Source organism: Tachyglossus aculeatus, chromosome 1 (genome assembly GCF_015852505.1).
Source record: "Tachyglossus aculeatus isolate mTacAcu1 chromosome 1, mTacAcu1.pri, whole genome shotgun sequence".
NCBI lineage: Eukaryota > Metazoa > Chordata > Mammalia > Monotremata > Tachyglossidae > Tachyglossus > Tachyglossus aculeatus.
Window position 1 is genome coordinate 78,448,737 of NC_052066.1, and position 27,409 is coordinate 78,476,145.

The following is a 27,409-nucleotide window of genomic DNA, read 5'->3' on the forward strand; positions in this document are numbered from 1 at the left end:
GATAATAATAATAATAATGATGGCATTTGTTAAGTGCTTACTATGTGCAAAGCACTGTTCTAAGCATTGGGGAGGATACAAGGTGATTAGGTTGTCCCACGTGGGGCTCACAGTCTTAATCCTCACTTTACGGATGAGGACACTGAGGCTCAGTGAAGTGACTTACCCAAGGTCACACAGCAGACATGTGGCAGAGGCGGGATTCGAACCCATGATCTCTGACTCCAAAGCCCAGGATCTTTCCACAGAACCGCACTGATGATGATGATGATGATGATGATGATGATCTGTGGAATGGGGATGAAGACTGTGAGCCCCCCGTGGGACAACGTGATCACCTTGTAACCTCTCCAGGGCTTAGAACCGTGCTTGGCACATAGTAAGTGCTTATTAAATGCTTTGATGAATTCTATTAATTTTATTTGGTTTATATGTTTTGTTTTGTTGTCTGTCTCCCCCTTCTAGACTGTGAGCCCGCTCTTGGGTAGGGTAGGGACCCCCTCCTACCTCACGTCCCTTCTCTCCTTCTCCAGCCCAGCCCGCACCCCCGGCTCCTCTGCCGCTAACCTCCTCACCGTGCCTCGTTCTCGCCTGTCCCGCCGTCGACCCCCGGCCCACGTCATCCCCCCGGCCTGGAATGCCCTCCCTCCACCCATCCGCCAAGCTAGCTCTCTTCCTCCCTTCAAGGCCCTACTGAGAGCTCACTTCCTCCAGGAGGCCTTCCCAGACTGAGCCCCCTCCTTCCTCTCCCCCTCGTCTCCCTCTCCATCCCCCACGTCTTACCTCCTTCCCTTCCCCACAGCACCTGTATATATGTATATATGTTTGTGCAGATTTATTACTCTATTTTACTTGTACATATTTATTCTATTTATTTTATTTTGTTAATATGTTTGGTTTTGTTCTCTGTCTCCCCCTTCTAGATCTGTGAGCCCGCTGTTGGGTAGGGACCGTCTCTATATGTTGCCAACTTGTACTTCCCAAGCGGTTGGTACAGCGCTCTGCACACAGTAAGTGCTCAATAAATACGATTGATTGATTGACCGTCTCTATATGTTGCCAACTTGTACTTCCCAAGCGCTTGGCACAGCGCTCTGCACACAGTAAGCGCTCAATAAATACGATTGATTGATTGATTGACCGTCTCTATATGTTGCCAACTTGTACTTCCCAAGCGCTTGGTACAGCGCTCTGCACACAGTAAGCGCTCAATAAATACGATTGATTGATTGACCGTCTCTACATGTTGCCAACTTGTACTCCCCAAGCGCTTGGTAGAGTGCACTGCACATAGTAAGCGCTCAATACATGGGATTGAATGATGATGATGATAATGATGATGAGGTGCCCGAGGGGTAAAGGGGCGGGGCCCAGCCTCCTGTTGGGGAGGCCGCGGGGGGCGGGACGGACTCCTGGCCCCGCCCGCTTCTCCGGTCCGCTGGGGTCCGTGGCCGCCCTCCTCCCGCTCCTCCTCCTCCCGCCGCTCCTCCTCCTCCTCCTCCTCCTCCCTGCCGTGCGCAGGCGGAGGGCGGGCCTGGGCGGGCCGCTTTCCGGGGGCGCCGGCGGCGGCGGCGGCGGCGGCGGGAGCCTCGTGGCGGCGGGGGCGGTGCTCGCCCGCCCGCCCCTGCCCTCTGTGTCCGGTGTGCCGGGGTGTCGGGGGCCCCGCGGAGCCGGAGCCGGAGCCGGAGCCGGAGGCGGGTGTCGGTGAGTGCGGGGGGCCCGCGGGCGGGGGCGCGCCGCGCCGGCTTTGTGTGCCCGGGACGGGCCGGGGGCGCGCGGCGGGGGGGCGCGCGGCCCTGCCTCAACTCCGGTCCCGCGGCGGGGAGGGGGGCGGGGGCGGGGGGCTGCAGCTGTTTCCGGAGAGCACAAGGCCGGGGCGGGTCCACCCCTCACCCCCTCCCTCCGTCCCCCTCCCTCTCCCCCGCCTCCCTTCCCTCCTCTCCCTGCCTCCCTCCTCCGTCTCCCCTTCCCTCCTCTTCCCCCCTCTTCCCCCTTCCCTCCTCTTTCCCCCTTCCCTCCACTTTCCCCCTTCCCTCCACTTTCCCCCTTCCCTCCTCTTTCCCCCTTCCCCCTTCCCTCCTCCTTCCCCCTTCCCTCCTCCTTCCCCCTTCCCTCCTCCTTCCCCCTTCCCTCCTCCTTCCCCCTTCCCTCCTCCTTCCCCCTTCCCTCCTCCTTCCCACTTCCCTCCTCCTTCCCCCTTCCCCCCTCCTTCCGCCCTTCCCTCCTCCTTCCCCCTTCCCTCCTCCTTCCCCCTTCCCTCCTCCTTCCCCCTTCCCTCCTCCTTCCCCCTTCCCTCCTCCTTCCCCCTTCCCCCCTCCTTCCGCCCTTCCCTCCTCCTTCCCCCTTCCCTCCTCCTTCCCCCTTCCCTCCTCCTTCCCCCTTCCCTCCTCCTTCCCCCTTCCCTCCTCCTTCCCCCTTCCCTCCTCCTTCCCCCCTTCCCTCCTCCTTCCCCCTTCCCTCCTCCGTCCCCCCTTCCCTCCTCCTTCCCCCTTCCCTCCTCCTTCCCCCTTCCCTCCTCCTTCCTCCTCTCCCTTCCCTCCTCCCTTCCCTCCTCCCTTCCCTCCTCCCTTCCTTCGTCCTTCCGTCCTCCCTCTCCTCTTTCCCTCCTGTTTCCCCTCTCGCCCTCCCTCCCTCTCCTCCCTTCCCTCCTTTCATCCTCTCCCCTTTCCCCCTCCCCCTCCTTCTCCCCTCCCCCTCCTTTCATCCTCTCTCCCTTTCCCCCTCCCCCTCCTTCTCCCCCTCCCTCTCCCCCTCCTTCTCCCCTTCCTTCCCTTTCCTCCTCCCTCCTTCTTCCCTTCCTCTCTCTCCCTCTTCCTCCTCCCCTCCCATTCCCTCCTCTCGCTCCTCCTCCCCCTTCTTCCCTCCCCTCCTCCCCCCCCCCCCCAATAATGTTGGTATTTGTTAAGCGCTTACTGCGTGCCAAGCACTGTTCTAAGTGCTGGGAAGGTTACAAGGTGATCAGGTTGTCCGACGTGGGGTTTACAGTCTTCACCCCCATTTTACAGATGAGGGAACTGAGGCACAGAGAAGTTAAGTGACTTTCCCAAAGTCACACAGCTGACAAGTGGTGGAGCCGGGATTTGAACCCGTGACCTCTGACTCCAAAGACGGGCTCTATCCACTGAGCCACGCTGCTTATAATAAGGATGTTATTTGTCAAGAGCTTACTAATAATAGTAATAATTATGGAATTTTTTAAGCACTTACTATGTGCCAAACTCTGTCCTAAGCACTGGAACACTTTGTGCCAAGCACTGTTCTAACCACTGGGGTAGATACAGCTGAGGCACAGAAAAGTGAAGTGACTTGCCCAAGGTCACACAGCAGACAATCAGCGGTGCCCTCCCTCTTTCTCTCTCCTTCCCTTTGTCTCCCTCCTCCTTTCCTCCCTTCCTTCTTCCCTTCCCTCCTGTCTCAACCCTTTGAACAGAAACCCCAGGCCCTCCCCACCCTTAGGTAGGGGTCGCCCACTCTACCAGCCCAGTTTTGCAACCCGCTGCCCCTATCATAATAATAATAATAATATTTGTTAAACACTTACTATGTGCCCAGCACTTTGGTAGATATAAGGTAATCAGGTCAGACCCGGCCCCTGTCCCACTTGGGGCTCACAGTCTTAACCCCCATTTTACAGATGCGGGAACTGAAGCACAGAGAAGTGAAGTGATTTGCTTCTGTGTACTGTATTGAACATTAGTGTATATTTACTAAGCATTTGCCATGTGCAGAATCCTGCAGGGAAGGAATACCCGGGTGGGAATTAGACGTGGTCCCTACCCTCGAGAAGCTAGCCCCTTTGTGCCAAGCCTGCTGGTTCCCTCAGTTTATTGCTCTCCCCCACTTCAAAATCTTATTGAAGGCTTACTCCTCCTAGAAGCCTTCCTTGACTCAGCCCTTCTCTCCTCTTCTACTGCCTTCTGCGCCACTCTTCCTTGCTCCTTCATTCGTCTTCCCTCCCATCCCCAAAGCACATGTGTGTGTATCTGTAATTTACTTATTTACATCTAGACTGTGAGCTCGTTGGGGGCAGGAATGGCCGGAATGTGTCTATTGTTGTATTGTACCTTCTGATGCACTTATTACAGTGCTTTGCACATAGTAAGCACTCATTAAATACAATTAATTAATGAATTAATTAATTCCTTTGCCCCCTCTCCCACCCATCCCAGGGTTCAGCCTCCTGCTGTAGGAGCTTCTGAGCACTGCTGCTGCCACCGCCGCAGCTTCGGCCTCTCACACCTATCAGAACTAACCTGTGCTGGAATGGTGAAATAATAATAATAATAATAATATTATTATTATGGTGCTTGTTAAGCACTTACTATGTGGTAGTCACTGTACTAAGCACTGGGGTGGGTACAAGATAACGGGGTTGGACCTGATCCCTGTCCCATATGGGGCTCAGAATATTAATCCCCATTTTACAGATGAGAAATTGTGACTTGTCCAAGGTGACCCAGCAGACAAGTGGCAGAGCTCCGCCTAGGACCCAGGTCCTTTGATTCCCAGACCCTTGCTGTCATCCCTAGGCCACACTGCTTCCAGTTGGAAGTTGGAAATGGGGCCAGACGTCTGAGCCTGGCATCCTCTGCTGGGACACAGATTCAGGTGGCCCCTTATATCCACCTGGGGGTTCATTTCGGAGCCTTTTCAGGGAGTAGGAGGAGGAAAGGACTTGAAGCCAATTTCCTTGCTAAGGTGGCCTGCATAGAGCACATGAATCAATAGATGATAAATAATATTGGACTTTCTCCTTTGGGCCTTCCAAAAAGTATTCCTCAACACAGAGAGTAAGTCATAGTGTCACTTCTCATTTCCCCCATCCATCAGTGATGCATCTTGAGTTCTTACTGTGGGCAAAGCGCTGTACTAAGCACTCAGGAGAGTACAACAGAGTTCATTTATTCATTGTCGTATTTATTGAGTGCTTACTGTGTGCAGAGCACTGTACTAAGCGCTTGGGAAGTACAAGTTGGCAACATATAGGGACAGTCCCTACCCAACAACGGGCCCCCAGTCTAGAAGAGACTTCTAGAGTTGGTAGACCCATTCCCTACCTGCCAGGAGTTAACAATCTAGAGGTACCGATACTAATAATAGTGGGAAGCAGCGTGGCTCAATGGGAAGAGCACGGGCTTTGGAGTCAGAGGTCATGGGTTCAAATCCTGGCTCCGGCAACTGTCAGCTATGTGACTTTGGGCAAGTCACTTAACTTCTCTGTGCCTCAGTTACCTCATCTGTAAAATGGGGATTAAAACTGTGAACCCCCGTGGGACAACCTGATCACCTTGTAAGTTCTCCAGCGCTTAGAACAGTGCTTTGCACATAGTAAGTACTTAACAAATACCATTATTATTATTATTATTATTATAAAAATCACTTAAGGATGGGGTGATAATCAAGTGGTTAAAGGTACCGCTCCAAGTGCATAGGTTTGGCAGAAGGGAGAGGGAGTTTGGAGAAGAGAGGGCTTAATTGGTGAAGGCCTCTTGGAGGAGATGTGATTTTCAATAAGGCTTGGAAGGTAGGAAGAGTGGTGGTCTGTCATATGGAGGGGGGACAAACGTGAAAGTAGATGATGGATGTGCCTAAGTGCTGAGGGTAGGGTGCCTATCAGTACAGATCCACTCAAAGGGGCGGGGGATTAGGGGAGATGAGGATTTATTCAGGGAAGGCTTCTTGGAGGAGATGTAATTCTTATAAGGCTTGAAGGTGGGGAGAGCGGAGGACTGTCCGACGTGAAGGGAGAGGGATTTCCAGGCCCGAGGAAGGAGGTGGGCAAGGGGTCAGCAGCAAGATAGACGAAACTGAGATGCAGTAAGTAGGTTGGCGTTAGAGGAGCCAAGTATTTGGGCTGGGCTGGGTTATAGTAGGAAATCGGTGAGGTGTAAACTTATCTCCAGACTGTAAGCTTGGTATGGGCAGGGAGCATGCCTGCTAATTTTATTGTGTTGTACTCTCCCAATCATTTATTTCAGTGCTCTGCACAATAAAGTGACAGCAGTTGAGTGTAAAGGGTGGGGGGTGGTGAGCTGATTGAGTGCTTTAAAGCCAATGGTAAGGAGGAGGAGTTGGATGGGCAACCACGGGAGGTTCTCAAGGAGCGGGGAGACGTGGACCGAACTTGTTTTAGGAAAGTGATACAGGCAGGTCCCACCACATTTCTCCTTCCTATCACGAGTGTGTGCCACTCTAGCATTGTAGCTCCTTTCCACCTACTCGGCAACTCGGATTGTAACCACCTGTGGGCTGGGACCAGGTTTTTCCGCTGCTTTGTATGGCACCTGATGTTGCATCCCTTGCAGGAGAGTGTTGGACACACCTTGACAGACAGGAAGCTCGTTAAACCTCATTCAGTGGATTGTATTTAGTGCGCGCTTACTGTGTGCAGAGCACTGGACTAAGCGCTTAGAAAGTACAGTTCAGCAACAGAGGCAATCCCTGCCCACGTTGGGCTCACAGTCTAGAAGACGGGCTCATTCATTCATTCAGTCGTATTTATCGAGCACTTCTGTGTGCAAGGCATGGTACTAAGTGCTTGGGAGAATTCAGTAGAACAAACAGACACATTCCCTGCCCCCATTGAGCTTAAAGTCTAGATGGGAGGGTAGCCTTTCATTGTGAGTATCCAGGATGGCGCCATGATTATTATGCTAGGAAGGTGGGGAGATGTGGAGGAGCCTTAGGAGGTATAAACTGAGGGAAAGCACAAAGTTTGTAGATCCTTAGCTGAAGGGGTTGCCGAGCCCTCTGGGCATTTCCCAGCTCTTCTCCTGTCTTCCACACGCTCTGCCAGTGCAGAGTGATTGATTGATTGATCGATAGTTGAGCATCCTGTAGTCTGTGTAGTGTGAGTGATCTTCTACTGCCCGTCACCAGGTGGACTCTCTTTTTTCTTTTCCCCTCCCTCTTCCAAATAACCAGTGGTATATATTGAGTGCTTACTCTGTGCGGAGCACTGTACAAAGCACTTGAAAAATGCAACAGAATAAGACATGATCCCTACCCTCCTCCTCCTCCTTCCTTTTCTGCTTTTCTCCTCAGATCAACTAGTGGCATGAATTGGCACCACCACTCCGGTTGGTAGCATTCGGGTATGGAAGTTTGCCAATTTCTGCACCAGGGAAATCCTTCTGGCCCTGACAGCTTGGGCCAGTCCAGCCTGGCTCATTAGACTCTGCCTGGTGTTTTCTCTTTTAAGATGAAACGTGAGCCTAAAAAGACATAGTACCACTTTTAGAAAAAAATCCCGGGCAAAGCCTTTGTGCTGGTCAGGGTTCAGGAAAAAACATCTTTTCTGCGAGTGAAAGACCAACAGTCGTGACGATCGGTCCTCTAGACTGCATACTCCCCTCTAAGATGGTAATAAGCTCCTTGTGGACAAGGAACATGTCTACCAACTCTCTTCTGTTATACTCTCCCAGGCGCTTAGTACAGTGTCTGCATACAGTAAGCGCTGTCAAGCCAGTTGATTGATAGACAACTTGGTTCTGTCTTTCCTGGATCTCAGGGGCTACCTTTCAAAAGGAGAGGCGATTGGAGCTTGTCACCCCACAAGAATTGTGGGTTTTGCAACTGTGACTGCTTTCTCCCTGTGTGGGAGAGTGGGAGGGTGTTCCCTAACCGATGCTCGAGGAGGAAGCCTGGATAAGGGGTGGAGGCTCTTTGACTTGTTCTGGCCACCTTGTCTTTGGGTTTTCTCAGTCCAGACATGATGGCTTCTCTCTTAGCAGGCTGAAGGAGCCACTGATGCTTTTTTCTCATTTCTCCAGAGTTCAAAGACAATAAATATCATTATTATTATTGTATTTTAGTGCTTACAATATCCCGTGGCTAGAGAAGCAGCTTGGCTCAGTGGAAAGAGCACGGGCTTGGGAGGCAGAGGCCATGGGTTCTAATCCCAGCTCAGCCACATGTCTGCTGTGTGACCTTGGGAAAGTCACTTAACTTCTCTGATCCTCAGATGCCTCATCTGTAAAATGGGGATTGAGACTGCGATCCCCACGGGGGACAACCTGATCACCTTTTATCCCCCCAGCGCTTAGAACAGTGCTTCGCACATAGTAAGCGCTTAACAAATGCCATTATTATCATTATTATCCTGTTGTTGTGTAGGGACCGTCTTTGTATGTTGCCGGTTTGTACTTCTCAAGTGCTTAGTACAGTGCTCTGCACACAGTAAGTGCTCAATAAATACCATTGAATGAATGAATAATAATAAGTAATTATTATGGTATTTTTTAAGCGCTTACTGTGTGCCAAGCAATATTCTAAGCACTGGGGTGGACACAGGGTAATCAGGTTGTCCCACGTGGGGCTCACTCTTTTAATTCCCATTTTACAGATGAGGTAACTGAGGCACAGAGAAGTTAAATGACTTGCCCAAGGTCACACAGCAGACATGTGGTAGAGGTGGGATTAGGCAGGAATGTCAAGCACTGTTTTAAGGGCTGGGCTAGATACAAGATCCTCAGGTCAGGGACAGTCCCTGACCCACTTGGGGCTCACAGTGTATGTAGGAGGGAGAACAGACATTTACTCCCCATTTTAGAGATGAGGAAACTGAGGCACAGGGTAGTTGAGTGACTCGCCCAAGATCACACAGGAGGCAATTGAAGCAGCATGGCCTAGAGCACGGGCCTAGGAGTCAGAGGACTTGGGTTCTAATTTCAGCTCCACCACTTTGCTCTGTGACCTTGTGCAAGTCATTTCATTTCTCTGGGCCTCAGTTACTTCATCTGTAAAATGGGGATTAAGCCTTTGAGCCCCAGGTGGGACAGGCACTGTGTCCAATTAGATCAGCTTTCATTCATTCATTCATTCAATCGTATTTATTGAGCACTTACTGTGTGCAGAGCACTGTACTAAGCACTTGGGAAGTACAAGTTGGCAGCACATAGAGACGGTCCCTACCCAACAGTGGGCTCACAGTCTAGAAGGGGGAGACAGAGAACAAAGCATATTAAAATAAAATAAATAGAATAAATATGTACAAATAAATAAATAGAGTAATAAATACGTACAAACATATCTACATATATACAGGTGCATATCAATCAATTGTATTTATTGAGCGCTTACTGTGTGCAGAGCACTGTACTAAGCGCTTGGGAAGTACAAGTTGGCAACGTATAGAGACAGTCCCTACCCAACAGTGGGCTCACAGTCTAGAAGGGAGAGACAGAGAACAAAACCAAACATACTAACAAAATAAAATAAATAGAATAGATAGGTACAGGTAAAATAAATAAATAGAGTAATAAATATGTACAAACATATAAATATGTGCAAACGTAAATATGCACAAACATATGTGCATATATACATATATGTATATGTATGTACATGTATATACATATACACATATACAGCTTGTATCTTCTCCAAGGTTTTCAGCAGTGCCTGGCACATGGTAAGCACTTAACAAACGCCTTTAAAAAAATTGACAGAATTGGGATTAGTACGTAGATCCTCAGACTCACAGGCCCCTACTCTTTCTGCTAGGTCATGCTACTCCTCATTCATTCATTCATTCATTCAGTCGTATTTATTGAGCGCTTACTGTGTGCAGAGCACTGTATTAAGCTCTTGGGAAGTACAAGTTGGCAACATATAAAGACGGTCCCTACCCAACAACAGGCTCACAGTCTAGAAGGCTCACGATACCATTGACTGATTTTATGGACAGACACAGAGCACAAGTCTTTGAAATCTCGTGCAGTAGGGCAGAGGGGACTTGGTTCCCATGAGGTAGTATATTGTTTCCTTTTGGTCGGACTGGGTTTCCAAGGCTCAGACAAAGAGAACCAGAACTTTGTACAATTTCTTTTTTCAAGCAAGCCCTCTGTGGCGCTCTTTTGGGGGCCCGAGAACACACCTTAACACCCTGGAGGCCTGACAGCAGAGAACCTTCAAGGCCCGGCACACTGAATTTGCCATCACAGAGGTGTCATGCTACAGAAGCAGCGTTGCTCAGTGGAAAGAGCCCGGGCTTGGGAGTCAGAGGTTGTGGGTTCTAATCCCGACTCTACCACTTATCAGCTATGTGACTTTAAGCAAGTCACTTAACTTCTCTGTGCTTCAGTTACCTCATCTGGAAAATGGGGATTAAGACTGGGAACCCCATGTGGGACAACCTGATCACCTTGTGTCTACCCCAGTGCTTAGAACAGTGCTTGGCACATAATAATAATAATGGCATTTATTAAGCACTTACTATGTGCAAAGCACTGTTCTAAGCACTGGGGAGGTTACAAGGTGATCAGGTTGTCCCACGTGGGGTTTACTGTCTTAACCCCATTTTACAGATGAGGTAACAGGCACAGAGAAGTTGTGACTTGCCCACAGTCACACAGCTGACAATTGGCGGAGCCGGGATTTGAACCCATGACCTCTGACTCCAAAGCCTGTGCTCTTTCCAATGAGCCACGCTGTTTCCCTTATAATAATAATGTTGGTATTTGTTAAACGCTTACTATGTGTCAAGCACTGTTCTAAGCTTGGCACATAGTAAGCACTTAACAGATACCAATTTGGCACATCTATCTGTGATGATGATGATGGTATTGGTTCAGTGCTTACTATGGGAAGCAGCGTGGCTCAGTGGAAAGAGCCCGGGCTTGGGAGTCAGAGATCATTTCATCACAGATGAAAGAAAGAAAAGTGTCTTTCTCTGTTTGATTCGGGTTAAGATGAAGATAGCTATCACCTTCTGCAATTTCCAGCTGATAAATGGCAGAGCAGGATTGCCTTCATTCCATTCCTAGAAGGCAGGTAGACATAGGGGACGACTCTTTGTAGAAACCGGCAAGAATCTGGATTTCTTCTTAGTCTGAAACTGTTAGGTTGATGAGACAGAGGACCACAACTTCCTTTGCACTACTTTTGTTTGTCAGTAGACTCCTTTTTTATGGTTTGGTTTTAATAAGAGTTTATTTTAGTCACCTACATTAGTTTCCTGTCATGACAGTCTTCATCTGCCCTATTACTTACTCTTTCTGCCTTTTGGTTACTGGTGTTGAAACTGCCCTTAATCCGAATATGACTGCACCTATAAAGAGCTCAAACCACACCCGGTAATGTTTTCGTGAATATAAATATCTTGCAGAGTACAATAGTGAATTTAAAGCAACTTTTCCCCTAAAATAGACCAAGCTTTAGAAGAAAATTTATGAGGAATTTCTGTTTGTCGAGCTTTTTAAAACTTTCCTTTTTTGGAAGCACTGAAAGAAACATTGTCAGTCCACTCAGATTGACGTGGTATAATGGATAGGACTGTCGTTGAATATGTGATGGGTGAGTGTGTAGATAAAACATATGCATTAAATTGTTAAATTATTTTATTTCTGATTCGGGGTCCAGGGGATGGGGGGATCTGTGTGATTAGAAAGCAGCATTACTTAGTGGAAAGAGCACGGGCTTGGATGTCAGAGATTGTGGGTTCTAATCCTGGCTCTGCCACTTGTCAGTTGTGTGACTTTGGCCAAGTCACTTCACTTCATTGTGTCTCAGTTACCTCATTTGTAAAATGGGGATTAAGAGAGTGAGCCTCACATGGGACAACCTGATAACCCTTTATCTCCCCCAGTGCTTAGAACAGTGCTTGGCACGTAGTAAGTGCTTAACAAATACCATTATCATTGTTATTATTGCAATGGAGAGGAGAGAGCGCTGCTCAGCTCACCCTTTCTGAGTGTGGGTGGCAGTTTGCCACATTGCCCTCCCATCCCCCAGCAGGGGAAGAAAATATTTCGACCAAATTATTCCATTTGTATTTTTTTGGAAACAGATAACCAAAACAAATCTCCAGCTTCTTTATCTTGAAATTCCCCTTTAGTACTGGAGGCCTCTACTTGAAATTTATCAACACAACAAAAAGAGGAAAACCTAATTACAAGAAGCAGTCAGTATATGTTTGTGCTTTGTTTGATCATTTTCAGGCCACTTAAAATGTAAACTCTGTTCTCTGTGTTTGTGGACCGCAGGAAATAGTGAACAGCAGGCCACCACTTCAGGGAGCTGAATGGGCCTGAAAGAACAGGAAATGGATAAAATTTGGTTGAGTTGTAGAAAAAGATCTATTCCCCTTTTTTTTTTTAAAAAAAAAGAACTATTGCTAATTTTTGTGGTATTTGTCAGGTTCTCACTATGTGTCGGGCACTGCACCGAGCACTGGGGTAGATACAAGATAATCAGGTTGGGCACAGTCGGCGTCCCACGTGGGGCTCTGTCTTTCCAGGACTGCACTTGGGCTGCATACACCGCTGTAAGACTGTGAGCCCCATGTGGGACAGGGACTATGTCCAACCTGATTAGATTGTGTCTACCCCAGCGGTTAGAACAGTGCTTGACTGATAGTCACATGGACATATAGAGAAGCAGCGTGGCTCAATGGAAAGAGCCCGGGCTTGGGAGTCAGAGGTCATGGGTTCAAATCCCGGCTCCGCCAATTGTCAGCTGTGTGACTTTGGGCAAGTTACTTAACTTCTCTGTGCTTCAGTTACCTCATCTGGAAAATGGGAATTAAGACCATGAGCCCCTTGTTGGACAACCTGATTACCTTGTATCCCCCCAGCCGCTTAGAACAGTGCTTGGCACATAGTAAGCACTTAACAAATGCCATCATTATTAGTAGTATTATCAAGCTACATATGAAGATGGTGTGTGTGTGTGTGTGTGTGTGTGTGTGTGTGTGTCTGTGTTGGGGGGGAAGGTAAAGGAGAGGGGGTTGGAAGGTCAATCACCTCTGCCCCATTCCTCCTGCTCCGACCTATGGCTGACCACAGCCTCAACCCCCGACCTGGAGAAAAAAAAGGTAGCCTGCTTTGCTTAGAGAAGCAGTGTGGCTCAGTGGAAAGAGCACAGGCTTGGGAGTCAGACATCATGGGTTCTAATCCCGACTCCGCCACTTGTCAGCTGTGTGACTTTGGGCAAGTCAGTTAACTTCTCTGTGCCTCAGTTCCCTCATCTGTAAAATGGGGATTAAGACTGTGAGCCCCATGTGGGACAACCTGATCACCTTGTATCCTCCCTAGCGCTTAGAACAGTGCTTTGCACAGAGTAAGCTCTTAATAAATACCATTATTATTATTATAGTAAGCACGTAACAAATACCATCATCATTATTATTATTATAATCCCCATTTTATAGACGAGCTAACTGAAACATTGAGAAGTGAAGTGACCTGTCCAAGGTCACCCAGAGACAGATGGTAGAGCTGGAATTAGTATCCAAGTCCTCTTACTCCCAGACCCAGGCTCTTCACTCTAGGTAGCGCAGCTTTCAGGCTAATTGCCTGGATCAGTGCAGCAGCTCGATCCTGTTGGAAGTGAAACATGTGAGAATCAAGAGTCCTTAAGGCTTGGCTTTTCTAGGCAGCTGAAATGTGCTCAAATCCCCACTGAGTCAGCCTGCTCCTGACTCAAGCTGGCACTCTTTCTCATGGCAGCCTGTGAAGTTGAATTAGCAGGTTTGAATAACAACCCATCTCACCCTGAGAAGCTAGCCCAGCTTTGATTTGCCCAGGGAAGAGAAATGGGATATCTGCTTTCTCTCCTCAGAATGTCTCTCTTGTCTCTATGAGGGTGGTGCTGACTTCTTCACTTTACCCAGAGGCAGGGTGGTCTAGTGGAAAGAACATGGATGGAGTAGCCAAGAGAGCAGAGTTCTAGTTCTTGCTTTGCCCCTGGCCGCTAGAAAAATTCATACAAGGGCTTCTCCTTCTTTGGTTTCTGTCATATTTTCCTAAGCACTTAGTACAGTGGACACTCATGTAAATACCATTCCTACTTCTCCTATTCTCTTTGGACCACATATCCTTGTTTTCTTTTGTATACTTTTGACTGGCTTCTCCCTCCTGTACTCATAGCCATGACTGTGTATTCAGCTGGTCATTCATTGTCATATTTATCGAGCGTTTACCATGTGCGGAGCACAGTACAAAGCGCTTGGGAGAGCACAATACAAAAATAAACACATTCCCTGCGCATAACATTCACCACCCAGTGTTTGTGAACCCTACTGTTCCTTTACTATTAAAGCAGCAATCTACCCGGCTAGCCCAAAGACATGGTAAAGTCTCACTTCACCCACTTCTGGGATGGTGATCATTTTTCTAGCCTCCTGTATTCAGAACAGTGCTCCGAGTCGTCGGGGGAGTACAGTGAATTAGTAGACATTCATTTATTCATTCAGTCGTATTTATTGAGCACTTACTGTGTACAGAGCACTGTATTAAGGGCTTGGGAAGTACAGTTCAGCAACAAAGAGGGACAATCCCTGCCGACAATGGGCTCACAGTCCAGAAGGGGGGAGACAGGTGTTAAAACAAGCAAACAGGCATCAATAGCATCTGTATAAATAAATAGAATTATACATATATACGCATCTTTAATATATATATAAAGATATATACACATCATATACATATATATATATAACACACATCTTTAATATATATATATATATGCGCATCATGACCCCTGCCCTCAAGGAATTTACTTACAATCTAGTGGGGAATGTCAGTCATTAAAATAAATTACAGATAAGGAGGAAGTAATAGAGTATAAGACATTTGCATACCCCCCGCCCCCCCGCATTAGAGAATGGGCTGTTTGAGGGCAGGGAATGTGTTAATCGTGATTATTGATTATCATGTAATTAGACTTTCCAATTACCTGGTACAGTTTAGGGCACTGTGTTGGTGGGGAGTGCTCAATAAATGCTGTTACTACCTCTACCCCTGCTACTTAAGTGCTTAGGTAGCAGGGAAATGCTGGAATAGTAGCTGGGGAGAATAGGAATCAGTCAGAAAAGGCCACCTGTAGGAAATTGACTCCCGAAGGGCACTGAAGATGGGAAAACCAGTGGTCTGCCAGCGATGAAGCAGAAGGGAGTTCCAGGCAGAAGGGAAGATGTGAGCAAGAGATTGGTGATGGGAGAGATGAGGATGAGGGCCCAGTGAGACTATTAACTTGGGAAAAATCCGAGCTGGGGTGTAGTGGGTAAAGGCAGTGGGTACGTCAGAGGAGAAAAGCTGATTGAGTTCCTTAAAGCCAGTGGTTGGAAGTTTCTGCTTGATGCGAGGAAGAATCGGCCACCATTGGAGGTTTCGGAGGGGTGGGGAGATCCGTGCAGAGAGGTGTTTTAGAAAAAATGCTGGGGAATAAATTATGGACTGGAGAGAGAGGGAAGGCTGGAGGCAGGGAAACCAGTACAGAGGCCAATGCGTTAGTCAAGCCAGCATATGATAAGTGCCTGGAGAGACTGGCGAATTCCCTCTGGCTGAGAGAAAGGGGTGGAGTTTGGGAATTTTGTGGAGAAATAATTGACAGCGTTTTGTGACAGACTGACTGTGGGAGTTGAAAGAGGGAGGAATCAAGGGTAATGTGAAGATTTCAGGTTAGTGAGACCGTGGCCAAGCAGAACATCCAGCAACTGCAGCCTAGTCTCCCAGCACGCACACATCCTCCCCTGCCTCACCACAATGGCTGAGTGAACTGCCATGGCTCCCTGTCACCCAGGGCTCGGCTCTGTGTGCCGGCCACGCTGCCTCCCTGGGATCTGGCCCCAACTCCCCTCCGCCCCATCGAGGAGAGCGCATCCCATCCTCCTTTCCACCCTCCCCAGAGGGGTGGAAGAAAACAGCCCCTGCAGTCAGTCGAACCATGGTATTTACTGAGCCCTTACTATGTACAAGCACTGTACTAAGCACTTGGGAGAGTACAGTACAACAGAATTGGCAGACATGTTCCCTATGTTCAAGGAGCTTTCAGTCTAGATGGGGAGACGGATAAGTACCTAAGTGCTGTGGAGCTGAGGATGGAGTGAATGTCAGTTGCTTAAAGGCGATAGATCCAAGGGTGTCGGGGTTGCAGGAAGGAGAGGGTGTACAGGGGAAATGAGGGCTGCTTTGGGGAAGGCCTCGTGAAGGAGATGTGATTTTTAGAAAGGCTTTGAAGGTGGTGACGGTGGTAGTCTGTCGGATATGAAGGAAGAGAGAGTTCTAGACCTGAAAAAGAATGCAAGCAACGGGGTGGTGGCGAGATAGATAAGATGGAGGTACAGGGAGTAGGTTGGCATTAGAGGATTGAGATGTGTGGTTTGGACTGTAGTTGGAAGTTATCTAAGTAAGTTATCTAGGAAGGGAGAGCTAATTGAATGCTTTAAAGCTGGTGATAAGGAGTTTCTTTTTGATGTGGGGGTCGATGGAGAATCACTGGAGTTTCTTGAGGAGTGTGGAGACGTGGACTGAATGGAGTTTTAGAGAATGGATCCGGGTAGCAGTGTGAAATAACGATTGGAATGGGGAGAGACCGGAGGCAGGGAGGTCAGCAAGGAGGCTGAAGCAGTATTCGAGGTGGGATTGGATAAGTGTGTGGGTCAGTGAGGTAAAAGTGTGGATGGGGAGGGAAAGGTAGATTTTAGCGATGTTGTGAAGGTAAATCTGACAGGATTTGGTGAGAGATGGACTATGTGGGTTGGATGAGAGAGATGAGTCGAGGATAATGCCAAGGTTGAGTCTTGTGAAGCAGGTGGGATTGTGGTGGTGTCTACAGTGATGGGCAAGTCATGGGGGAGACAGGGCTTAGATGGGAAGATAGAAAGTCATGTTTTGGATAAGAAGACCCTGGGAAGGCCAGTGACTATGATAACTGTTGCAGTGGAAGTGAGTATGCAGTGGAGCCTGAAATTCTTAGCCTCAGCTTCCTAGTGACTCTTGTAGTCCAGTGCTCTGCACACAGTAAGTGCTCAATAAGTACAATTGAATGAATGTTATTTTGTGTTTTACGTACTTATCCTTGACTTTTATGTTCTTTTAATGTTTCATTGCTCCCAGTGTGTCTGTCTCCAGTCCTTCCTCCTGACCTATATTGACAGATTTTGAGACCCTGGAGGGACAAGATCAGTGTCAAGTTCCCACCCATGGACTCGTTCCCAGCGTTTTAGTACAGTGCTCTGTACGTAGTAAGTTCTTAATGAATACTCTTATTACTAGTAGGAGCATTACTGCAGGGAGGATGTGGCGTGGGTCCGCATTGGTGGAAAGTTAGGTGGAGGAGAGGATGTGAGAGGAAAGACGAGTTTAGTTTTGGACATGTTGAGTTTAAGGTGCCCACGGGACATCTGGATTGGAGATGTCCTGGGGGCGAGGCTGCAGAGGTTGGGATTGGAGAAGTAGATTTGACTGCCATCTGCTTAGAGGTGCTGGCTAGTTTGAGGTGCTAGTTCAAGGTTGGGGTGAGAGCGGCTGAGTTCCCCAAGAGGAGTAGCCTCAAATGCAAAGGATGGAGAGAATCCCAAACTGTGAAAGTCCATCAAGGATCACTTCCAGGTCCCCTTCTTTTCTCCATCCTTCGCCCCCTCCTTTGGAAGACTCATTCACTCCCACTGCTTCAGCCGTCGCTTCGGAGAAGCGTCATGGCCTAGTGGATAGAGCACAGGCCCGGGAGTCAGAAGGACACGACTTCTAATCCCGGCTTCGCCACCTGTCTGCTGTGACCTTGGACAATCACTTATCTTCTCTGTGCCTCAGTTCTCTCATCTGGAAAATGGAAATTAAGACTGGGAGCTGTGTGTGGGACAGGGACTGTGTCCAACCCAATTATCTCGTATCTACTCCAGCACTTGAAATAGTGCCTGGCACATAGTAAGTGCTTAACAAATACCGTTATTATTATTATTATTATTATTAATAATAATCATAACAACCATCTCTATGCAGATGATTCCCAGATCCACATCTCCAGCCCTGATCTTTCGCCTTCTCCGCAATCTGCTTCAGGACATCTCTACTTGCTTGTCCCGCTTACCCTTCAAACTTAACATGTCCAGAACAGAATTCCTTGTCTTCCCACCTGAACCCCATCCTCCCCCTGACATTCCCATTACTGTAGACGGGATTGCCATCCTTCAGTCTCTCAGGCCCATCACTTTGGCATTGTCCTCTACTCATCTCTCTTATTAACCCCCATATGTTCAGTCAGTCACCAAATCCTGTCAGTTCTTCTTCCACAACATCGCTAAAATCCTCCCTTTCCTCTCCATCCAGACTGCTACCACATTAATCCAAGCATTTATCCCATCCTGCCTTGATTACTGCATCAGTCCCTTTACTTACTTCCATGTCTCTTGTCTCTCCCCATTTCATTCCATACCTCACTCTGCTGCCCAGATCATATTTCCACAGAAACATTCAGTTTGTGTTTCCCCACTTCTCAAGAGCTTCAGCAGTTGCCCATCCACCTCCTTATCAAACAGAAACTCCTTACCATTGGCGTTAAAGCACTCAACCACCCTTTCCCCTCCTGCCTTACCTCTGTGATTTTCTTGTACAACCCAGCCCACACGCTTTGCTCTTCTAATACCAACCTCCTCACCATACCTCAATCTCATTTATCTTGCTGCCGACCCGTTGTCCGTGTCCTGCCTCTGGCCCAGAACTCCCACCCCCTTCATATGTGACAGATCATCACTCTCTCCACCCTCAAAGCCTTATTAAAATCACATCTCCTCCAAGAGACCTTCCCCAGATTTCCTCCTACTACTCCTTTCTGGCTGTCACCGTTGCATCCTTTATTCACCTGGCCATTCATTCTAAGTCTCCTTCGTGGGCTCCTCCTTCCCTTCCCATCCCCTAACTGTAGGGGTTCCTTAAGGGTCAGTTCTTTTTCCCCTTCTATTCTCCATCTATACTCTCTCTTGGTGAACTCATTAGCTTCTACAGCTTCAGCTGTCATTTCTACACAGATGATACCCAAATCTATCTTTCCTCCCCTGTTCTCTCTGCCTCCCTCCAGACTCGTATCTCCTCCTGCCTTCAGGACATCTCCACCTGGATGTCCACTGCCACCTAAAGCTCAACATGTCCAAGACTGAGCTCCGTATCTTCCCTCCCAAACCCTGTCCTCTCCCTGACTTTCTCGTCACTGTGGACGGCACTGCCATCCTTCCCGTTGCACAAGCCCACAACCTTGGTGTCATCCTTGACTCTGCTCTCTCATTCACCCCACACATCCAATCCGTCACACAAAACCTGCCAGTCTCACCTTCACAACATCGCCAAGATCTGCCCTTCCCTCTCCGTCCAAACTGCTACCTTGTTGGTACAATCACTCATCATATCCTGACTGGATTACTGCATCAGCATCCTTTCTGATATCCCAGCCTCCTGTCTCTCCCCACTTCAGTCTGTACTTCACTCTGCTGCCTGGATTATCTTTCTTCAGAAACACTCTGGGCACGTCACCCCCTTCTCAAAAATCACCACTGGTTGCCTCTCAACCTTCGCATGAAGCAGAAACTCCTCACTATTGGCTTCAAAGCTCTCCATCACCTCGCCCCCTCCTACCTCATCTCCTTTCTCTCCTTCTGCAGCCCAGCCCGCACCCTCCGCTCCTCTGCTGCTAACCTCTGCACTGTACCTTGTTCTCGCCTGTCCCGCCGTCGACCCCCGGCCCATGTCCTCCCCCTGGCCTGGAATGCCGTCCCTCCACACATTTGCCAAACTAGCTCTCTTTCTCCCTTCAAAGCAGTGCTGAAAGCTCACCTCCTCCAGGAGGTCTTCCCAGACTGAGCCCCCACTTTTCCTCTGCTCCTCCTGCCCCAGCTCTACTCCACCTCCCCGCCCCCAGCACAAGTGTAAATATGTGCATCTCTATTATTCTATTTATTTTATACATGATGTGTATATATCTATAATTCTCTATATTGATGCTATTGTTGCCTGTCCACGTGTTTTGTTTGGTGTCTGTCTCCCCCCTTCTAGACTGTGAGCCTGTTGGATAGGGATTGTCTCTCTTTGTTGCCAAATTGTACTTTCCAAGCGCTTAGTACAGTGCTCTGCACCCAGTAAGCACTCAATAAATACGAATGAATGAATGAATCCCCACAGTATTTAGATACATATCTTTAATTTATTTGTATTGTCTGTCTCCCCCTCTAGACTGTGAGCTCCTTGTGGGCAGGGAACGTGTCTACTAACTGTAATATTGTGCTTTCTCAAGTGTTTAGTACATAGTAAGCACCCAGTAAATATGCCTGATTGATGGTCAGTTCTCCCAGAATGCATGTTTTCACTATGTCCTTTGCATGGAACGTGATGGCAGAATTAGGCAGGTTTTTCCATCTACAAAGAACATGACTTGGTTGGAAGAAGTAAATGTGAGCAATCTTGACACGGGCCAAAGTCAAAACTTTCCTTCAACCCCAGTTTTCATTCATTCATTAAATTGTATTTGTTGAGCGCTTTCTGTTTGCAGAGCATGGTAATAAGCTCTTGGGAGAGTAGAATACCACAATAAACAGACACATTCCCTGCCCACTATGAGCTTAAAGTCTAGAGGGAGAGACAGACACTAAGATAAGTGAATAAATTACAGATATGTACATAAGTGCTGTGGAGCTAGGAGCTGGGAAGAACAAAGGGAGCAAGTCAGGGTGATGCCAAAGGGAGTGGGGTTATTCTGGGAAGGCCTCATGGAGGAGATGTGCCTTCAGTAAGGCTTTAAAGCGGGGAAGAGTAGTTGTCTGGCAGAGTTGAGGGGAGAGGGTGTTCCAGGCCAGAGGCAGGATGTGGGCGAGAGGTCAGCAGTGAGGTGAAATCAAGGCACAGTGAGAAGGTTAGCACTAGAGGAGCAAAGTGTGTGGGCACAAAGTGTTTTGTCAAGAACGTAACACCATGTCAGAGGTGAACTGGCTGTCTTGTAATAATAATAATATCATGGTATTTGTTAAGCGCTTAACTATGTGCCAGGCACTGTACTAAGCGCTGGGGTGGATACAAGCAGATCAGGTTGGACGCAGTTCCCGGTCCCGTGTGGGGCGGAGCCGGGATCAGAGCCCATGACCTCCTGACTCCTGTGCCCATGCTCTATCCACTCCGCCGTGCTGCTGAATGTTGATCATTCAGCATCGCTTCTGAAAACATGAGCTGCCATTGTGTTTTTGCAGCCGTTTGCCACCCGTGCTTTTTACTCGGGAATGTGGGGCAGTGACTTCTTTTGGCTGTGATCTGGGTTATCTGGTTTATGTTAGGTGGGGAACGGATAAGTGGGCCCAAGGAGTCTTTTCTTGTGGGCAAGGGCAAGAGTTTTGGGTTGTTTTCTTGTTCGCCAAACAAGGAGGGTGATTGAATGCTGAGTGAAAAATGTTTGTCCAGAAGGTGTCCAGAGAAGCGTTCTGCTTCCAGTTACACGTGAGGAGCCTGCGAGGATGGGAAAGAGCCTCCAGCAAAGAGGTGGTAGCGGGGCCTGAGAGGAGGGGAGTGGGTCCAATCTGGGTGACTGCAGGGGGTGTTCGCTGAGGTGAGGCCCACCTCAGGGAATTTAGGGTGGGCTTCTGCTTTGAGATTCAGTAGTCTTGGACTCTGCTGGAAAAGCTGTTGCCATCCTATATAGATACTTCTTAAGAATAATGATGGTGGTATTTGTTAGGAGCTTACTATGTGCCAGGCACTGTATTAAGCTCTGGGGTGGCTACAAGCAAATCAGGTCTGACACAGTCCCTGTCCCACATGGGGCTCACAATCCGAGTCCCCATTTGACAGATGAGGGAACCGAGGCCCAGAGAAGTGAAGTGACTTGCCCCAGGCCACATGGCAGACAAGTGGCGGAGTCGGGATTAGAATCCATGACTTCCTGACTCCCAGGCCCGTGCTGTATCCACTCTGCCTTTTTAAAATGTCTTCAGGCTGCGTGGATCTCTGCTGTTAAAATGGCCAGGAAGGAAACACGGTCACCGTTAATTTTTGAAATGAAGAAAATGAACAGTACTGGAATAACCCCACCATGTAATGATGTTGCCTTCTTTGGAAAGTGGTCATGTAGAATGGGGTACGTTTGCCCGTAGACTTAGGTTTCCAGTACCTCTGGAAAAATAATCTGAAATTATTTTCCATTATTTTCCTTCCTGTTCTTGGCCTCTTTTCTTCCCACTCCCGTGTTCCCTTTGCACTGAACCATATGGGCGAAAAAGGGGACTAGTGATCATTTGAGAAAGGAGGGAAGGGAAGAGAAACGAGTTCTGGAGATACTGTGAATCAATCAATAATTCATTCATTCATTCAATCGTATTTATTGAGCACTTACTGTGTGCAGAGCACTGTACTAAGCACTTGGGAAGTACAAGTTGGCAACATATAGAGACAGTCCGTACCCAGCAGTGGGCTCACAGTCTAGAAGGGGGAGACAGACAACAAAACAAGACATATCAACAAAATAAAATAAATAGAATAAATATGTACAAATAAAACAAAGTAATAAATGTGTACAAACGTATATACATTCATTCATTCAATTGTATTTATTGAGCACTTACTGTGTGCAGAGCACTGTACTAAGCGCTTGGGAAGTACAAGTTGGCAACATATAGAGATGGTCCCTACCCAACGGTGGGCTCACAGTCTAGGAGGGGGAGATATATGCATACATATATACAGGTGATGTGGGGAGGAGGAGGAGAGGAAAAAGGGGGCTCAGTCTGGGAAGGCCTCCTGGAGGAGGTGAGCTCTCAGTAGGGCTTTGAAGGGAGGAAGAGAGCTTTTGAAGGCCTACTTTGAGCAGAACACTGTAATAATTGTTTGGGAGAGTTCCATATAATTAGTTGAAATGATCCCTGCCCTCAAATAAAAACAGATATGTAAGTACCATGGGCTCTTTTGAATACTTGGGTGCTTAGATGGCATGGAAGGAAGTGTCCAAATAGCAGCTGGGGATATAAGGTGGGAAATAAAAGTCCCACAACACTTATGTATATATGTATAATGATGATGATGATGATGGTATTTGTTACACTCTTACTATGTGCCAAGCACTGTTCTAAACACTGGGGGAGGTACCAGATAATCAGGTTGTCCTGCGAGGGGCTCACAGTCTTCACCCCCATTTTACAGATGAAGTAACTGAGGCCCAGAGAAGTTGTGACTTGCCCAAAGTCACACAGCAGACAAGTGGCAGAGGCGGGATTAGAACCCACGACCTCTGACTCCCAATCCTGAGCTCTTTCCACTGAGCCATGCTGCTTCTCAATATGTACAGATATGTACATATCTATAATTTTATTTATTTATATTGATACCTGCTCACGTCATTCAGTTGTATTTATTGAGCGCTTACTGTGTGCAGAGCACTGTACTAAGTGCTTGGAAAGTACAGTTGGCAACAGAGACAATCCCTACCAAATAGTGGGCTCACAGTCTAGAAGAGGGAGACAGGCAACAAAACAAGTAGACAGGCATCAATAGCAACAGTATAAATAAATATATAGATAATATACCCATCATGAATAAAATAAATAGAATAATAAATATGCACATATCTACACAAATGCTGTGGGGTGAGGAGGTGGGTAGAACAGAGGGAGGGAGTCTGCAATGGGGGGGCAGGAGGAGCAGAGAGGAAAAGGGAGGCTCAGTCTGGGCAGGCCTTCTGGAGGAGGTGAGCTTTCAGTAGGGCTTTGAAGGGGGTAGTGTGCTAGTGTGGCGGATGTGAGGAGGGAGGGCATTCCGGGCCAGAGGTAGGACATGGGCCAGGAGTCAACAGCAAGACAGGCAAGAACGAGGCACAGTGAGGAGGTTAGCGGCAGTGGAGTGTGAGAGCTGGGCTGTAGAAGGAGAGAAGGGAGGTGAGGTGATGGAGAGCTTTGAAGCCAATAGTGAGGAGTTTTTGCTTGATACGAAGGTTGATAGACAACCAATGGAGATTTTTGAAGAGGGGGTGACATGCCCAGAGTATTATTGTGTGTCTCCCCTCCTCCAGACTGTAAGCCCTTTGTAGGCAGGGACTGTCTTTCTTCATTGCTGTATTGTACTTTCCAATCACTTTGTACAGTGTCTGCATACAGTAAATGCTCAATAAATATGATTGAATGAATGGAATGCATCAGGGAAGGCTTCCTGGAGGAGATGGTTTGAAGATGGGAAGAACTGGGGTGTGATGGATGTGAAAGGGGAGTTCCAGCCAGCTAGTAGGGTGGGAGTAAGATACTGTTCACACGACAGACAAGGTGCAGTGAGCCCTCCCTCTCCTCTCCATCCAAACTGCTACCATGTTAATCCAAGCATTTATCCTATCCCTCCTTGATTACTAAATCAGCCTCCTTGCTGACCTTACAGCTTCGCGTTTTTCCCACTCCAGTCCATACTTCACTCTGGTGCTCAGATCATTTTTCTACCAAAACGTTCAGGGTTGCGAATACCTTGGACTGCCCAAAGACCAAACAAATGGATTTTGGAGCAAATTAAACCAAAGTGTCTTTGGAAGGCCAAATGACTTGACTTAGATTAGCATATTTTAGACACATAACCAGGAGGACTAATTCTCTGGAGAAGACAGTAATGATAGGCAAAGTCCAGAGAAAACGCGGAAAAGGCAGACCAGCAACTAGATGGATAGAGACCATAACAACGATAATGGAAGAACCATTAGAAAGGTTGTGGATTATGGCAGAGGACAGGATGTTCTGGAGAAAGTGTATCCATGGAGGTGTTATCATCATCATCATCAATCGTATTTATTGAGTGCTTACTATGTGCAGAGCACTGTACTAAGCGCTTGGGAAGCACAAATTGGCAACACATAGAGATAGTCCCTACCCAACAGTGGGCTCACAGTCTAAAAGGGGCTCACAGTCTAAAATTATGTTATGAATTGGAAACGACTCGATGGCATTTAATAATAATAATGTTTCCCCACTCCTCAAGAACCTCCAGTGGTTTCCCATCTACCTCCACATCAAACAGAAACTCCTCACCATTGGCTTTAAGGCACTCCATCACCTTGCCCCCTCCTACCTCACCTCACTACTCTCCTACTACAACCCAGCCTGCCCACTTCACTCCTCTAATACTAACCTTCTCACTGTACCTTGATCTCGTCTATCTCATCGTCGACCTTTCACCCATGTACTGCTTCTGGCCTCGAACTTCCTCCCTCATCATATCCGAAAGATCCACCTTCAAAACCTTATTGAAGGCACATTTCCTTCAAGAGGCTGTCCCTGCCTTAGCCCTCTTTTCCCGTTCTTCAACTCCCTCCTACGTCGCCCTGACTTGCTCCCTTAATTCATCCCCCCCTCCCAGCCCCACAGCACTTAAGTACATATTTGTAGTTTATTTACGCTCATGTCGGTCTCCCCCTCTTGACTTTAAGCTTGCTGTGGGCAGGGAATGGGCCTGTTATATTGTACTCTCCCAAACGCTTACTACGGTGTTCTGCACACAGTAAGTGCTCAATAAATATGACTGGCTATTAGAAAAGCAAAATGAGCGGGCTGTCTGTGGGGAGCCCCTTGTGGGCAGGGTCATGTCTACCATCTTTATTGGATTGCACTCTCCCAAGCCCTTAATACAAATGCTCTGCGCATGGCAATTGCTCGATAAATATCACAGATTGGCTCGGGTGTAGTGAGAGAGGTGTGAGGATTGGTAGAAGGGAGAGAGCTGCTTGAAGAATTTCTACTAGATGCGGAGATGGATGGGCAGTCGGAGGTTTTTGAGGAGGAGGAGCTGTGCACAGAAGGATACTTTCAATTGTAAGCTCGAAGGATGGGATGATTTCTACCAATTCTATCGTAATGTTCTCTCCCAAACGCTTAGTACAGTGCTCTGCCCATATTAAGTACTCAATAAATAGCATTGGTGGATTGAAAACCGATCTGGGCAGGAGAGCAAGGAGCCAGGGGGCAAGGATATCGGGAACAGGCGGAGTAGCATGTCCAGTCTTCCAGTCGTGAAATGGACAGTCTAGTTTTCACATGGTCTGGGCTGTGGCAGGTACCTAGACGGAACCAGACGCCTCTACGTCCAGTTAATTTTGATGGTTTTTGTTTATTTCCAGCACTTCACCCCTGAGGCTCTTGCTGCCAAGTTCTGTAGCTGGGGTGCAGCCCCAGAGTTGCTGTGGACCTGGGAGGGGAATGCAAAGGTCTGGAACAAGTTGGGTGGGTGGGTGGGGGGAGCAGAGGAATCCCCTCGAGGAAGCGCTCGGTGGCAAAGGAGGTGAAGCAGCACAGAGTTTCCAAGGAAGCTCTAGGGGTAGCTGTGATTAATGCTACTGGCCTGTTCCAGGGAGGCAGAGAGACCAGAGAAGCAGCGTGGCACAGCGGCAAGAGCACGGGCTTGGGAGTCAGAGGTCATGGGTTCTAATTCTGGCTCCACCACTTGTCAGCTGTGTGGCAAGTCACTTCACTTCTCTGTGCCAAGTCACTTCACTTCTCTGTGCCTCAGTTACCTCATCTGTAAAATGGCGATGAAGACTGTGAGCCCCACATGGGATAACCTGATTACCTCGTATCTCCCCCAGTGCTTAGAACAGTGTTTGGCACATAGTAAGCGCTTAACAAATAGCACTATTATTATTATTATGAGGACAGGGGAGGGGCTCTGGGGAAAGGAGCTGGACATGGTTCCCCAGAGTCTTAGGCAAGGGGTGGAGGGCAGGGCTTCTGGACGTCATCGCAGGCCGGGCTTGGGTTGTATAGATGTCTGTCTTCCCTCCTCTAGACTTTAAGCTCCGTATGGGCAGGGAATGTCACTGTTTATTGTTGTACAGTACTTTCCCAAGCACATAGTATGGTGCACTGCACAGAGTAAGTGCTCAATAAATTCAACTGAATTAATTATGTAACAGGGGATACCTAATTCAACAGGCTTTATAGTATTTGAGAAGCAGCATGGTGTACTGGCAAGAGCCCAGGCTTGGGAGTCATCATCATCATCAATCGTATTTATTGAGCACTTACTGTGTGCAGAGCACTGTACTAAGCGCTTAGGAAGTACAAGTTGGCAACATATAGAGACAGTCCCTACCCAACAGTGGGCTCACAGTCTAAAAGCGGGAGACAGAGAACAAAACCAAACATACTAACAAAATAAAATAAATAGAATAGATATGTACAAGTAAAATAAATAAATAAATAGAGTAACAAATATGTACAAACATATATACATATATACAGGTGCAGTGGGGAAGGGAAGGAGGTAAGATGGGGGGATGGAGAGGGGGACGAGGGGGAGAGGAAGGAAGGTGCTCAGTCTGGGAAGCCCTCCTGGAGTAGGTGAGCTCTCAGTAGGGCCTTGAAGGGAGGAAGAGAGCTAGCTTGGTGGATGGGCAGAGGGAGGGCATTCCAGGCCCGGGGGATGACGTGGGCCGGGGGTCGATGGCAGGACAGGCGAGAACGAGGTACGGTGAGGAGATTAGCGGCAGAGGAGTGGAAGGTGCGGGGTGGGCTGTAGAAGGAGAGAAGGGAGGTGAGGTAGGAGGGGGTGAGGTGATGGAGAGCCTTGAAGCCCCGGGTGAGGAGTTTCTGCCTGATGTGCAGATTGATTAGTAGCCACTGGAGATTTTCGAGGAGGGGAGTAACATGCCCAGAGCGTGTCTGGACAGAGACAATCCGGGCAGCAGCATGAAGTGT

General features: G+C 48.1%; 1 protein-coding gene across 4 annotated transcripts in view; it reads left to right on the forward strand.

Moving 5' to 3' along the window:
* The first annotated feature begins 1,685 nt into the window (after positions 1–1,685).
* Positions 1,686–27,409, forward strand: part of YEATS2 (YEATS domain containing 2) — a 130,293-nt gene continuing 104,569 nt past the window's right edge. For all 4 annotated transcript variants that reach the window (XM_038750077.1, XM_038750086.1, XM_038750103.1 and 1 more), the window contains exon 1: positions 1,686–1,704. The gene's annotated coding sequence lies outside the window, so the exon portion shown is untranslated. The remainder of the gene's footprint in view (positions 1,705–27,409) is intronic.